The 15,000-nt window shown below is 46.6% G+C and overlaps 1 protein-coding gene across 1 annotated transcript in view; it reads right to left on the minus strand.

Moving 5' to 3' along the window:
* FoxP (forkhead box P) overlaps positions 1-15,000 on the minus strand; it is a gene marked incomplete in the record, with an annotated part of 360,469 nt that overhangs the window by 106,069 nt on the left and 239,400 nt on the right.

Below are 15,000 nucleotides of genomic sequence, written 5' to 3' on the forward strand. Positions count from 1 at the left end.
CTTTTCTTCACTCTCGCTCGTTCTCGTTCTTTATTCTATTTCTCGCTCGCTCTCTAGCTCTTTTCTTCTCTCGCCCGTTCGCTCGCTCTTTCGACTCTTTCTCTCTTTCTCGCTCTCGCTCTCTGGCTCTTTTCTTCATTCTCGCTCGTTCTCGCTCTTTATTCTATTTCTCGCTCGCTCTCTAGCTCTTTTCTTCTCTCGCCCGTTCGCTCGCTCTTTCGACTCTTTCTCTCTCTCTCGCTTCACTGGCTCTTTTCTTCACTCTCGCTCGTTCTCGCTCTTTATTCTTTTTCTCTCTAGCTCTTTCTTCTCTCGCTCTCTTTCTCTTTCTCTCTCGCTCTCTAGCTCTTTATTTTTTTTTCTCTCTAGCTCTTTCTTCTCTCGCTCTTTATTCTTTTTCTCTCTCGCTCTCTAGCTCGTTCTTCTCTCGCTCGTTCTCGCTCTTTATTCTCTTTCTCTTTCTGACTCACCTCACCTCTCCCTCCCTCCCTTCCTCCCTCTCTCTCTCGCCAGCTCTTTTTCCTTCTGTCCGATCTCTCGCTCTCTTAATCCCCCTTTCTATTGGTCTGTTAACTCTCCTTATCACCCTCCTTCCCTTTCTTTTCTCTCTTTTCCTTCCTCCCCTTACTCTTTCTCTCCTTTTCCCTTCCTCCCTTGCTCTTTCTCTCCCTTCTCTACTTCCCTTCCTCCCTTTCTCTCTCCTTCCTTTCTCTCCTCCCTCTCTCTCTCTCTCTCTCCTTCCCTTTCTCCCTTTCTCTGTCTCTCCTTCCTTCCTTCCTTTTCTCTCCCCTCCCCTCCCTCCCTCCCCCTCCCCTTCCCTCTTCCCTTCCCCCTTCTCCGCCCCCTCCCCCCACCCACCCTCCCCCTCTCCAATCGATTAAAATAATTTGCCAACATCCACATCGCCAATACATACCTTCTAAATATGGTGTTCGCTCCTGCTTGAGCCCCGTATTATTATTATTATTATTTTTATTTATTAACATTTTGATAATCAATCGTTTGGGCATTTTTAATAAATCAATTGTTTTACAAGGTATTTCCGGTCGTAGCGTGTTAAACATTAAACCTATAATGTTGATCCGTCATCGAGTGGCGTTGTGACCACCTCGCTAAAAGGCCAATAAATCTTAAAGCTTTCTCCATTTAACACACACATAAAAAATAATAAATAAAAAATAAAATGATAAAAAAAAAAAATCCGCATTGCCCCCACCCCCTCCCTCCCCCCCATGAGAGAGAGAGAGAGAGAGGGGAGAGAGACAGAAATAGACTCGTGAATATTCTATTACGAATACATAAAGGTTGCAGGTTTTAAGAATAAACAAGGGGAAAAAAGGAAGACAAAAGAAAGAAGAAAAGAAAAGAGGGGAAAAGGAAACAATTGAAAAAAAGAGGGGAAAATCTAAAAACTTTCGCTTTGTCGTAAACACAAACACAAACGTGTCCCCAAAAAATAAATAAAAATCAACAAACACACGAGTATGACGCTTAAAAAAACAAAGGACTGTCGAGATGAACCCCTCCGCCTCCACCACCACCACTACCTCCCCCACCTCCACCTCCTCCACCTCGTCCTCCTCCTCCTCTCCCTCCTCCAGCTCCACATCCTCCTCCTCCCCCACCACCACCTCCTCCACCTCGTTCTCCGCCTCCTCCGCCTCCACCACCACCACTACCTCCCCCACCTCCACCTGCTCCACCTCGTCCTCCTCCTCCTCCTCTCCCTCCTCCGTCTCCACCAACCTCACCATCACCACCTCCTCCTCCTCCTCCTCTCCTCCTCCAGCTCCACCAACCTCACCATCACCACCACCTCCTCTTTCTCCTCCACGTCCTCCTCCACCTCCACCACCACCACCACCACCACCACCACCACCACCACCACCACCACCACCACCACCACCACCACCTCCACCTCACCTCCTCCTCCACCTCTTCCTCCCCAGCCTTCCCCTCCCTCCCTCTCTCCCCACCCCATCCTCTCTCCATCCCTCCCGTTTCCCCCACCTTCCACTTTCCCTTCCTCCCCCCTCTCCTTCCTACTCCCCGCTCTCCTTCCCCCTCCTTCCCCCTTCCCACCTCCCTCCCTCTCTCCTGCCCTTTCCTCCCCCTTCCTCTTTCCTCCTTCCTCCGACCCTGTGTCCGGTCCAATCCTCACCCCGGTATCAAATATTGGGTCTCATTGTCATATTTATATCCACTTTTGTTTCATCTCCCCGAATATAAAACACACTCACGGATAGGGCCAATTGGAATATTGCTTCGCCTGTTCTCCGAGGCACGAGGGGCGTATACGAAAGGGGGGGAGGAGGAGGAGGGGAGAAGGAAGAGGGGGAGAAGGAGGGGAGGGAGGGAGGGAGGGAGGAGGGGAAAGGGAGGGAGGGAGGGAGGGAGGGAGGGAGGGAGGGAGGGAGGGAGGGAGGGAGGGAGGGAGGGAGGGAGAGGGAGAAGGGAGGGAGGGAGAGGGAGAGAGAGAGAAAGAAAGAGAGAGAGAGAGAAAGGTGGGAGGGAGGGGGATGGGTGGAGGAAGGTTAGTAGGGAGGGAGGAGGAGGGGGAAGAGAGAATGGAAGTGGAGGGGGAGGGGGAGGGGGAGGGGGAAGGGAGAGCAAATAGGAATGGAAGGAGAAAAGGGAGAGGCTGGGTAGAAAGGAGAGGGCGGGGGAGGAGAAGAGGATGGAAGGGGGAGAAAGGGGGAATATCTACGGTATCAGGAAAAGGAATTGAGAAACGGGAAGGAGAGGGGAGGGGAGGAGGGGAGGGGAGAGGGGGAGAACCGGAGGGTAGGGTAGATTGGAGGGCATGGCTTTGGGAGGGAAATCAAGCAAAAGCTAGCCCTCACACACACAAATATAATATATATATATATATATATATATATATATATATATATATATATATATATATATATATATATATATATAAATCGAAAGAATGACTTTATTACATACAGAACGACGGTTCGAGAAAGAGAGAGGTAGATAAAGAGCAATAAAATAAGAGAAGAAAGAAAAGGAGGGGAGAGGGGAAATAAAACCCAACCAGCTCCTCCCCTAAAAAAAAAAGGAAAAAAAAAGCAAAAAAAAAGGGGGGAGCAAAAGGTGCATAGGCCTTCCTTCACCCTTCGACCCTGGGGGGTGAGGGGGGGGCTAGCGAAGGAGAGGAGAAGAGGGGTGGGGGGGTGGGGGTGGGGGTGAGGGATTTCTATTTTTTACATATTGCACAATCAGCGGAAATCCTTACGGTCTTTCTGTCGGTCCGTAGAGTCATAGAAAAAAGAAAAAGAAATAAAATAAAATAAAAAAAGGGAACTACATTACAGCTTGCATTTATTCCTCTACGTCTAGGCCTATAACTACCACGATTTTTTACGAATCACTGAATTCATTTTGGACTTCCGTATAGGCATAGCATGTTCTTCCCTCCGATTGCCCAATATTAGAGAGAGAGGAGAAGAGAGAGATATACATATATGAAAAGGGGTGTTATTACGTTGCAGCACCGCAAGAGAATTATTGAAAGTTCTGTATGCTTTGGTCTGCAACGAATCCTTTTGATCAATATCTGAACAAGGTGTGTATGTATCTAGATAGATAGACATATTGATACATAGATACAGATACATATATAGATACACACACGCACACACACGCATACATACATATGTACACATACATGTACATCCATATAGACATACATACATACATACATACATATATACATGGGCAGATAGGTATACAGATACATAGATAGGAAAATAGATAAGCAGATATAGATATTGATAAAAGTTCAAAGATATCTATATCTGTATATACATACACTATATAGCATATACGTGTATTTGCATATATATATATATATATATATATATATATATATATATATATATGTATGTATATATGCATGTATATATATATATATATATATATATATATATATATATATATATATATACTAATACACACACACACACACACACACACACACAATATATATATATATATATATATATATATATATATATATATATATATATATATATATATATCAGTATTTCTATACCGATTCATCTATAAACGGAAAGCATCCCTATTAAGCCGGGGATGCAAATGCTTAAATTTAAATAGTTGCAAGAATTAGTTCATAGAAATACCGAAACGCCCATTTCTCGGGCAACGATCGGCTTGCTTATCACTTGCGGAGAAAAGCACTGAAAAGATTGCGCCTTCGAGAATTCAATCAAAAATAAATAAACAAATAGAGAAGCGATAAACGTTCGTGATAACAGTGGAAAGGAGAGGAATGAGAACAGACGCATAACAGAATAACATATTGGATAACAGAAGAGATATTTGAGGAAGTCCTTTGAGAGCGGAACTACCATTGCCCGGGTTGCAATCCCCCCCCCTCACCCCCTCACCCCCCTCACCCCGCCCACAATACGTATATTTCTCAACGATCGCGTTCACACAACAGTATATATTTACTCCCTTACGCCGCCCATCACTCCTCCCCTCCCCCACCCCCACCCCCGCTGCTACGTAACGCCCGCCCAAATACATCACTCCCGCCCACAATGGACGCCCAATCTACCGCCCCTCCCTCCCTTTCTCCCACACCCTCCTCTCCCTCTTTGACCCCTTACCCCTTTTCTTATTTTCCCCTTCCCTCTTTCCCCTCTTATCCCCTTTTCCCTTCCTCCTTCCCTTTCTCCCTTTCCCTTTCCCTTTCCCCTTCCTCCTCCCCTTTCTCCCTTCCTCTTCCCCCTTCCTTTCCCCACTTCCCTCTTCCTTTCCCTCCTTCTCCCCTCTTTCCTTCACCCCTTCTCCCTCTTTCCTTCATCCCTTTCCCCCTTCTCCCCTTTCTTTTCTCCCCTCCTCCTCCCCTTCTCCCTTCCCCCTTCCTTTCCCCTCTTCTCCCCTTTCCCCTTCCCCCCTTCCTTTCCCCCATTCTCCCCTTTCCCTTTCCTTCCCTTCCCTTTCTCCCTCCCCACTTTCCCCTTCCCTTCCCCCTCCCCCCCTAGACGAAAACACCTTGCTGTGATCACGCGTCTATCGTGCCATTAATATCAATCTTCTTCCTTCGAACAAAAGTTATGTCCAGAAACGGCTCTGGTAAAAAAAAAGGAAAAAGTAAAAAATGTGTAACGGAAAGAGAGAAAGAGAAGAAAGGGGAGAAGGAAAGGGGGAAGGAGAAGGGGGAGAAGGAAATGGAGAAAAGAGAAGAGAGGGAGAAAAGAGAGAGAAGGAAAGGGAGAAGTGGGGAGAAGGGAATGAGGAATAGGGTATAGGGAGAGGGAAGGAGGGAAGGTAGAAAGAGAACAAAGAAAGAGAACAAAGAACGAGATAGAAAAAAGAGAAAGGGAAACAGAAAGAGAGAGAAACAGAAAACCAGAGAGAGAGAGAGAGAGAGAGAGAGAGAGAGAGAGAGAGAGAGAGAGAGAGAGAGAGAGAGAGAGAGAGAGAGAGAGAGAGAGAGAGAGAGAGAGAGAGAGAGAGAGAGAGAGAGAGAGAGAGAGAGAGAGAGAGAGAGAGAGAGAGAGAGAGAGAGAGAGAGAGAGAGAGAGAGAGAGAGAGAGAGAGAGAGAGAGAGAGAGAGAGAGAGAGAGAGAGAGAGAGAGAGAGAGAGAGAGAGAGAGAGAGAGAGAGAGAGAGAGAGAGAGAGAGAGAGAGAGAGAGAGAGAGAGAGAGAGAGAGAGAGAGAGAGAGAGAGAGAGAGAGAGAGAGAGAGAGAGAGAGAGAGAGAGAGAGAGAGAGAGAGAGAGAGAGAGAGAGAGAGAGAGAGAGAGAGAGAGAGAGAGAGAGAGAGAGAGAGAGAGAGAGAGAGAGAGAGAGAGAGAGAGAGAGAGAGAGAGGGAGAGAGACGCCAAAAACAAATCACCTGTCATGAAAACGTTAGCGGGAATCGGATCACGCGAGAGAGAGAGAGAACGTTTTCACGAAAACACGAAAACAGGACAAACCGACATCCCCCTCCCTCCCTCCCCCACCCACCCAACCTCCCCTCTCCCCCTCCCCTCCCCTCATGTTCTATGTATCCTCCCTCCCCTCCCTCCCTCCCCCTTCCCCTAATGTTATATGTATCCACCCTGTCCCTACCCCCCCACCCTCCCTCCCCTACATCTACTCACCTACCCATACCCTCCTCCCCCCATCACCCCCTCCCTTGCCCTACCCCCATCACCCCCCCTCCCTCCCCGCCCATCACGCCCACATAATGCGTTCAGTCAGGAATCACTTTCGCGTTCACTTTGTCTCTCTGTGTCTCTCGATCCGTCATGGAGCTTGACCCATTGTGACGTTTGAGAGTGTGACCTCGTTTGACCTGTCGTTCCCTTCGCTTTGTTCTTACTCTTACTTTGGTTCTGTTATCTTGTGGCGGCGCTTGTGCAGTGTGTTTCTCTTTTCTTACGCCCTGGAAAACTACATAAACATACACTGTTAACGTACATACACATGTATACAAGCATACATACACAAACACTCACACACACTCATACATACATACATACATACATACATACATACATACACACACACACACACACACACTAAAATCCCTTCACTTCCCTTTCCTCATCTTACGAACCAATATTTTCCTCTCTCCCTCCTCATCTATCTATCCCTCCCTCCCTCTCCTTCTCTCTTTCCCTCCTTCACCTTCCATTCCGTTACCCACCCTCCTTCTCCCCCACCCTACCCTCCCTCCTTCCCCCACCACCGTCCTACCCTCCCTCCTTCCCCCTACACCGTCCTACCTTCCCTCCCCACCCACCGTCCTACCCTCCTACTCCTCCCTCCTTCCCCCCACCCTCCCTCCTTCCCACCCCCCCACGCTCGTCCAAGTGCAAATAAATGGTGTTTACAAATATGTGAGGAAAAACAGCGGCAGCAGCGCCATCTATATCGCGCAACATCAATTTCTGTCCACTCGGTCCAGATTTAGGGGCAAACAATGGTGCGGCTGCCGAAGACTTGCACGGGGCTGGCTTCTCTCCCTCTCGCTCCCTCGCTTTATCGTTCTCTCTCTCTCTCTCTCTCTCTCTCTTTTATTCGGTTTCGCTCTTGTTCGCTCTCTCTCGCTCTTATTCGCTATCTCTCTTATTCGCTCTCGCTCTTGTTCTCTCTCTCTCTCTCTCTCTCTCGCTCTCTCTCTGCCATTCTCTCTGTCTCATTCTCTCTTTTCTCATACTCTGTCTGTCTCATTCTCTCTCTTTGTCTCATTCTCTCTCTGTCTCATTCTCTCTCTGTCTCATTCTCTCTCTCTGTCTCATTCTCTCTCTTTGTCTCATTCTCTCTCTGTCTCATTCGCAGTCATTGTCTTGTCTATCTATTTATCTGTTTGCCTCTGTCTATCTGTTTCTGAAGTAGAGGAGAGAGAGAGGGGCAAACAAAGACATACAAACCAGAGAAAGAAGAGATACACTAATAGAGCCTAAAGATCGAAACGAAGATAGAAACAAGTGAGAAGGAGAAAGAGAGAATAAGTGAATAAAGATGAAAGAACAAGGAGAAAGCAGAAAGCGGTCGGTTATACAGGCAATACAAAAAGATCTTAAAATGCGAATACAAACTAGGCCACACACAAAAAAATATATATAAATACATGAAAAACACACAAAAGGAAACGATAATAAAACACGATATAAAGAACACAACAAACAGAAACCGAAGAATGAAATGGAAAAACGAACAAATAAAAACGAAAGAGAGAGAGAGAGAGAGAGAGAGAGAGAGAGAGAGAGAGAGAGAGAGAGAGAGAGAGAGAGAGAGACTAACAGACACAGAGAGACAGAGAGACAGACAAAAAAAGAAAAACAAGCAGAGACAGCGAGAAACTAACAGACAGACAAAGACAAAGAAAGAAACACCAAGAGAAATATTTTACGGAAATAAGCGACGCCAAATAAGGTAATTGGGCGAAAGAGCCAATAGGAAGCCAAGTCGTAAACAAAAAGTCGTTACGAAACAAGGAATAAACAAATATTAAAAGAGAAAGGCGAGAGAAGTGCATAGAAGAAGGCAAAGGAGGAGGAAGAAAGAATAAGAGAGGAGAGGATGGTGATAATGATGAAGATGAACAAAAATGAAGAAAGGGGAGAAGAAAGAATAAGAGAGGAGAGGATGGTGATAATGATGAAGATGAACAAAAATGAAGAAAGGGGAGAAGAAAGAATAAGAGAGGAGAGGATGGTCATAATGATGAAGAAGAAAAAAGATGAAGAAAGGGAAGAAGAAAGAATAAGAGAGGAGAGGATGGTGATAATGATGAAGAAGAAAAAAGATGAAGAAATGGGAGATGAAGAAGAAAAGATCGATGATGGTGATGAAGAAGAAATGATAATGACGAAATAAATATAGTAAGTGGAAATCAAAATAAACGCATGGAAATCAATATAATAATAGTTACTATGTGTGTGTGTGTGTGTGTGTGTGTGTGTGTGTGTGTGTGTGTGTGTGTGTGTGTGTGTGTGTGTGTGTGTGTGTGTGTGTGTGTGTGTGAGTGAGTGAGTGAGTGAGTGAGTGAGTGAGTGAGTGAGTGAGTGAGTGAGTGAGTGAGTATGAGTGAGTGAGTGAGTGAGTGAGTGAGTGAGTGAGTGAGTGAGTGAGTGAGTGAGTGAGTGAGTGAGTGAATGAATGAATGAGTGAATGAGTGTGTTTGTGTGAGTGTGCTTGAGTGAGTGAGTTTGTGTGAGTGATTGCGCGTGTGGAAATAAATATCCAATTCTAGATAAATATGTTTTTAAAATCATGCTTTATCTACCAAGGTAATCAGCAGGTTCAAATAAAAAACAAAATGGCGGGGATGTAAATGCTTTAAATAGTTGCAAGAATTAGTTCATGATTTCCACTGATATACGGAAAATGGAAGAGCAAAGAAAATTAAAAGGATGAAACAGAAAAAGAGAGAAAATAGAAGAAGGAGGAAGAAGAAAAAGAAGATGAATTGTTGAAGGCAGAAGAGTGGAAGAAGAAAAGGAGGAGGACGAGGGAGATGGATATGAAGAAGGGAAGATGATGAAAATAAGAGAAGCATAAAACCCGCAATAACGACAATAAAAGGTAAATGAGAGACTTCACCTTCTCCCTCCCTGGAACTTAGCGAGAGGTGACGTCACGAAAAAAAAAGTTCTGAATGAGACCAATTTGAGCACAACAGCAAAGTGACAAAATGTGCGGGATGTCATTTTCTTTCTCCCTTCCTCTCCTCTCTCCTCTCTCCCTCTCTCCCACCCCCTTGTTTGTTCTCTACTTTACCTTCTCGCGTTTTCCTTCTTGTTGGGGAATGTGGGAGCGTGACCCAGGCGCAAATACCAATGTGGATTACTCAATATATATACCCAAGAGAGACTTATGGCCGTCGGAGCGATGCAGTGGCTCTTTGGCGCGCTTTTTTGTGCATGCTTTTCTCGTTTTATTTACGGGTCGGGTAAGAGATTTGTTCTTTTTCTTTGTTTTGTTGTTTCTGTTTATGTTTGATCTATCGGTGTGTTGGTTTCTTTCGCTTTCTTTCTTGCTCTTTGTGTTTCTGTGTCTCAGTCTTTTTCTCTCGCTTGTTGTACTTGGTTTTGTAAAAAGGTGTTCTTTTTTCTGCTTTTAATTACGGGTTGCATAGGAGAGGCGCTTCTCTTCCTTCTTTCCCGTTCTATTTCCAGGTCGCGAAAAGGACTTCCTTCTCTCTTTTTCTCTCTATTTCTTTTGAGATCTCTCGTTCTTTATTTCCTCTGTTTTTCTTCGTTTTTTATTTATTTTTTGTTGTATACGAGTCAAATAAAAAAAACTCCCCCTCGCGCTTTTTAAAATTCATACTCACTCTCCCATGGCCTATTTTCTTTCTCTTGTACATCCCCGAAATACATATAATTCTAATTCCTTACCTTTTCCTTTAAACGATTCTACACATTTGTCTAAAGAGAATTTTCATCTACCTATCTATCTTTTTTTCTCTTTTTCTCTCTTTTTTTCTCCTTTCTGGCGATGGAAAGGAAATGCAAATACATATAATTCTAATGCCTTACCTTTTCCTTTAGACAATGCTTCACGTTTGTCTAAAGAGAATTTTCATCTACCTATCTATCTTTTTTTTTCTTCTTTTTCTCTCTTTTTTTCTCCTTTCTGGCGATGGAAAGGAAATACAAATACATATAATTCTAATGCCTTACCTTTTCCTTTAGACGATTCTTCACATTTGTCTAAAGAGAATTTTCATCTACCTATCTATCTTTTTTTCTCTTTTTCTCTCTTTTTTTCTCCTTTCTGGCGATGGAAAGGAAATGCAGTTCAATATCCGTTAAGCATTACTCAACGACGCTTGTAAACTGATTGTTGTCTGTTAACACCAATATATGAAAGGGATGGAGGGGGAGGGGGGGGAGGAAGGGGAGGAGGAGGAGGAAGAGGAGGAGGAAGGGGGAGGGAGGTGGGGGGAGGAGGAGGAGGAGGAAGAGGAGGGAGGAGAGGAGGAGGAGGAGGAGGAGCTGGAGGAGGAGGAGGAGGAGGAGGAGGAGGAAGGGGAGGAAGAAGGAGGGGGAGGGAGGAGGAGGAGGAGGGGAATGGGTGAGAGAGGGGGAAGGATGGCAATGTAGAAGGGGAGGGCAGGAGGAAGAGGAGGAAGAAGTAGATGATGATGAAGACTAGGAGGAGGAGGAGGAGGAGAGAGGCAGATGATGATGAAGACTAGAAGTAGGAGGAGGAGCAAGAGGAGGATGAAGAGAAGTAGAAGGAGGAGGAGGAGGGGGATTAATAGGAGGAGGAGGAGGAGGAGGAGAAGAGAGAGGAGGAGAAGAGGAGGAGGAGGAGGAGGAGAAAGAGGAGGAGGAGGAGGAAGAGGAGGAGCCCGCCCCCCACTGATATGGAGTGAGGGGGGGGGCAGAGTTCTATTTTTCACTGCACTTTGAGGACTCACCATCAAAGCTTGTTTATCGGACGAGGGGGAAAAAAACATCGATTGGTATAAAGGACGGGAGGGGAAAAAATCGGAAAAGAGAAAGAGAAAGTTGAGAGAGAGAGAAAAAAAGAAAGAAAGAAAGAAAGAAAAAAATGCCGTGTTCGAATGCTCACTTTTTTTTCAAATTCGATAATGCCCTGAATCTGTTTACATGACGTAGCATCACTCATCCGCCATGCCAAGAACACCAATTTTCTCCCATGTTGCGATGCCAAGATTTTGGACTATTTCTCTGTCGCTCTCCCTTTCTCTCGCGCTCGCCTTCCGTCCAGCTCTCTCTCTCTCTCTTATTCCGTCTCTCTCTTGCTGTCTTATTCTGCCTCTCTCTTTCTCTCTCATTCCGTCTCTCTCTTTCTGTCTTCCTCCGCCTCTCTCTTTCTCTCTTCTTATGCCTCTCGCTTTCCGTCCAGCGCTCTCTCTCTCTCTTATTCCGTTTCTCTCTTGCTGTCTTACGCTGCTTCTCTCTTTCTCTCTTATTCCGTCTTTCTCTTTCTGTCTTCCTCCGCCTCTCTCTTTCTCTCTTCTTATGCCTCTCTCTTTCTCTCTTCTTATGCCTCTCTCTTTCTGTCTTTTTCCGTCTCTCTCTTTCTGTCTTACTCCGCCTCTCTCTTTCTCTCTTATTCTGCCTCTCTCTTTCTCTTATTCTGCCTGTTTCTTTCTGTCTTCCTCCACTTGTCTCTTTGTCTACCTCCGCCTCTCTCTTTCTCCTTTACTCTGTCTCTCTCTTCCTTTTTTCCTTGCTCTGTCTCTCCTACACTGCCTCTCTTCTTTGTTCTCTATCTCTCTCTTCCTTGCTCTCTCTCTCTCTTACTCTGCCTCTTTGTTTCTTACGCTGCCTTTACCTTTCTTGCTCTCTTTCTCTCTTATTCTGTCTCTCTCTTCTGCTTTTTCTTGTTCTCTCTCTCTCTTCCTCTTTCCCTTGCTCACTTTTCTCTTACTCTGGCCCTTTCTTCCTTGCTCCATTTCTTTCTTACTGTCTCTTTCGTCCTCTCTTTCTCTTTGACTCTCTACCTTTTTCTCGCCAACTTTCTCTCTTTCTCTGCCTCTCACTTCCTCTCTTTCTCGTCCTCTCTCCTTTCCTTAGCCCTTCTATCTCTTTCTCACCATCTTGCTCTCTTTCTCTCTCACTCTATCTTTATCACAATCAACGAAAAGAAAAGAATTGGAAAATAAAATCAAGACAAAAAACTTCCCCTACCCCCTCCCCTCCCTCCCTCCCTCATTTCCACTCCGACTCTCACCTTCCTCCCCCCATCCCGACCCCCACCTTCCTTCTCCCCTCCCCTCCCCCACCTTCCTTCTCCCCCTCCCCACCTTCCTTCTCCCCCGACCCCCACCTTCCTTCAGCCCCCCCTCCTTTCCACTCCGACCCTCACCTCCCCCATCTTCCTTCAGCCCCCCCCCCCCGACCCCCACCTTCCTTCTCCCCCCGACCCCTCCCCACCCCGCGTCCTTCCCCACCAAAAGCGCAACAACAAACAACAAACAAAGAATCCCGTCACAACATTTACCGAAAGGACACAACAAACAGCCAGAAGGGAGCTTTTATTTCCACGTCCTCCTCCTCCCTATCCTTATTCCTACTTCTTATTCTTCCTTCTTTTTTTGTCCCCTTTTAACCATCTCTCTTTCAACTCCTCTTCTTATCCTTTCTTCTTTCCTTATTCCCTTTCTTTCGCTCCTCTGCCTCTCGTCTTTCTTTCAACTCCTATTCCTCTGCTTATCTTTTCTTCTTTCCTTATTTCCTTTCTTTCAATCTTCTCTCTTTCAACTCCTACTCCTTTCCTTATTCTTCGTTTTTCCTCCTTTCTCATCTCCTTACTCTCCTCACCCTCTTTCTCTCTTCTTCCTCCTCTTCTACCCCTCTTCTTTCTCTTCTTCTCCTCTCTTACTCTGCCTATTCCCTATACGCTCTCACTTCTTCCCTCTTTCCTTAGCCTTACCTTTACCCTGTCACCCTTACTCTCCCTCTTTCGGTTATTCCTCCCTTCTCATCTCCTTACTCTTCTTTTTCACTCTTCTTCCTCCTCTACTTTCTCATTCTTCTTCATCCTCACCCTGTCCCACTACCTTGTCTTCATCTACTCCATCAATCTCACCCTTTCCTTCTTCACTCTAACCCTTATGCTACCCCACTCCCTCACCCTTACCTTCTCCCTCATATTCACCCTTTCCCACTCTCTCTTCTATTGCCTCACCTTCTCTCCCCTATTCACCCCATCCCACATTTTCTCTCACCTTCTCCCTCATCCTTTTCCCTCTCCCTCATCTCTCATCCTTTCCCACTCCCTCACCCTATTCTCCCTGCCCCTCCCTATTCCCCCTCCTCCTTCTCCACTCCCTCACCCCACTCTCCCTGACCCTCCCTCTTCCCCTCACCCTTTCCCACTCTCCCTGCTCCTCCTTATTCCCCTCATCCTACTCTCCCTGACCCTCCCTATTCCCCTCACCCTTCTCCACCCTATTCCTCCTTATTCCCTTCACCCCACTCTCCCTGACCCTCCCTATTCCCCTCACGCTACTCTCCCTGCTCCTCCCTATTCTCCTCATCATTTCCCACTCCCTCACCTAACTCTCCCTGTTCCTCCCTAATCCCCTCACCCTACTCTCCCTTCACCCTCACCCTACTCTCCTTATTCCCCTCACCCTACTCTCCCTGCTCCTCCCTATTCCCCTCACCCTACTCTCCCTATTCCCCTCACCCTACTCTCCCTATTCCCCTCACCCTACTCTCCCTATTCCCCACTCCCTCACCCCACTCTCCCTTCCCCACTCCCCATTCCCCTCACCCCATCCCTCGTTTCCCCGCTTCCCTCTCGCCCGGTTTCCAGGCTATGATTGCGCCGGTCAGTCCTAGAAATCCTTCTGGACCCCCAGGCTGGCCATTCGTCTCGGGGCCGCCGCGCATTTTTCACTGGTCACGTGATCGGATCCAGTAATTGCTTACTTTCAAAGCGGTGGCAGGCGCCATTTTTAATATCTCCAATTTTGTCGGGTTTGGTGTGTGTGTGTGTGAGTGGTGGGAGGGGTGGGGGGAGGAGGGGAGGTGGAGGTATGGGGGGAGAGGGGAGGGGGGAAGGGATGAGGAAGTGGGTGAAGGTAGAAGAGGTAGGGGGAAGGGGGTGGGGGGTAAGGGTGTCGACAGTCCGCTTTGGGTGGAAACACTAACACATTTTTCGTCCTTCCTTTTCTTTTGGTTTCTTCACTTTCTTCCTTTTATTTTAAATCCTTTTTGCTTACGAATGGGTCCGTCTTTCTCTCTCTCTTCCTTTCTCTTTCTCTCTCTCTCTCTCCCTTTCTCTTCTCTTTCTCTCTCTCTCTCTCTCTCTCTCTCTCTCTCTCTCTCTCTCTCTCTCTCTCTCTCTCTCTCTCTCTCTCTCTCTCTCTCTCTCTCTCTCTCTCTCTCTCTCTCTCTCTCTCTCTCTCTCTCTCTCTCTCTCTCTCTCACACCCCCCCCTCCCCCCCCTCTCTCCCCTCTCTCTCTCTCTCTCTCTCTCTCTCTCTCCCTCTCTCTCTCTCTCCCTCTCTCCCCCCCCCCCCCTCTCTCTCTCTCCATCCCCTCTCTCCCTCTCTCTCTCTCTCTCTCTCTCTCTCTCTCTCTCTCTCTCTCTCTCTCTCTCTCTCTCTCTCTCTCTCTCTCTCCCTCCCTCTCTCTTCCTTCCCCCTCTCTGTCTCTCTTTCTCTCTCTCTCTCTCCCTCTTACAGAACACAATTCCCTGAAACCGAAATAAACAAAAACAAATTACTCAAGGAACCCACACGCCCTCGGAACAGTTCAAAATCATTAGTCTACCTTTCCCCTTCTCCCCTTCCGTCTTCCCTCCATCTCTTCCCCCTTTCTTCCGACGGACAAGGACATCATCTGTGACATCACGCGTCTACGTCACGCCCGCACGCCCGCACGCCCTCACACCTCTTATTCTCGCACGCCCTCGCCCACAAGGACCGCGATGGGTCTCCTTTCCCTTTTCGGCTTCGATGCCATTTTAGTTTTCTCTTTTTTTCTTCTTATTCTTCTCCTTCGTTTAAATATTCGTCTACGTCTAAATCTT

The sequence above is a fragment of the Penaeus vannamei genome, chromosome 21, assembly GCF_042767895.1.
Source record: "Penaeus vannamei isolate JL-2024 chromosome 21, ASM4276789v1, whole genome shotgun sequence".
Classification (NCBI taxonomy): domain Eukaryota; kingdom Metazoa; phylum Arthropoda; class Malacostraca; order Decapoda; family Penaeidae; genus Penaeus; species Penaeus vannamei.